This window comes from Lottia gigantea (assembly GCF_000327385.1).
Source record: "Lottia gigantea unplaced genomic scaffold LOTGIsca_12, whole genome shotgun sequence".
Taxonomy (NCBI): Eukaryota; Metazoa; Mollusca; class Gastropoda; family Lottiidae; genus Lottia; species Lottia gigantea.
The window spans coordinates 1,856,434-1,857,522 of NW_008707225.1; positions in this window are offsets into that span (position 1 = coordinate 1,856,434).

Genomic DNA, 1,089 nt, shown 5'->3' on the forward strand with positions numbered 1-1,089 from the left:
TCTGAGGGCTGATTCGCCCGCCATCCAAGATCGACGAAAATTCGTACTAGATGGGACACAGAATTGTGATTCAGGAATTTAAGAAAGGAGCTTTAAGTGTCCCAATGCACAAACAACTTGTTTGCAATCCTTTTTATCAATGTAATTAGCCCAGTTAAGCCAGAATGTTTTTTTTTGGGTAAAAAGCACACTTTGTCAAAGCTATTTTATTAGCTTACTCATTTTTATCATAGCCTGATTTCTTATACAAGATCTTTAACTTGAATAATATTGATTACTAGTAATGTTAAATAATGAACAAGCCCAGCAATAAATGTAGACAATATCTCTACTCGCCATGTTTATTCTCTATATTGAATGTCAACAGTTAGGTTTTTTACGGTTGTCAATGTAAACATTAGATTACATGTTATTGTTTATCAATGGCGTCAATCAATCAATCATGGCTTTTATACCTTCGATTACTATAGAATAAATCTCACAAATATATTAAAAGGTGTTATCCTTTATTTTCTGATTTTACCAGACGTTTTGAGTTCAAGATTGAGATGGTTACCCTAAAATTCTTCTGAACTGATTGACCTTTACGACAAATGATAAGCCTTCTCACATCAAAATAAATCAGGTCTTGTTTGAGATATAGGAAATCAATATATTACTTGATGTAACATACTCCAGCAGCTATTATAGGACTCTTAAGCTCATTGTTATGCCCTGCAGCTTAATATCAAAGTCATTTATTGGAGCATAAAACGTGATTTTTTTTCTGTAACGTAGATTCAACTTTATTTGCGATGGTTTGATTTCATTTCCATGTATATGTTGTGTGTCTTTAAAATTACAAAATTGTGACCTGTATGAGTCCTTTGAACAGAATGGTTGCCTTTATCATAGGCCACAGTACTAAGGCAAACTTGAAAGTTGATTTACATAGAGTGTACAAGCATGGTGTCGGATTTGGGCGACCGTTAAGTGTCCTGGAAATGGCATTGGTTGCAATATTGTTATACATGTAGATTGTCTATGTTTGGTACTATTACTGTTATCAAACAATATAATTACAATTGAATACAAAGTTAAAATTTACAA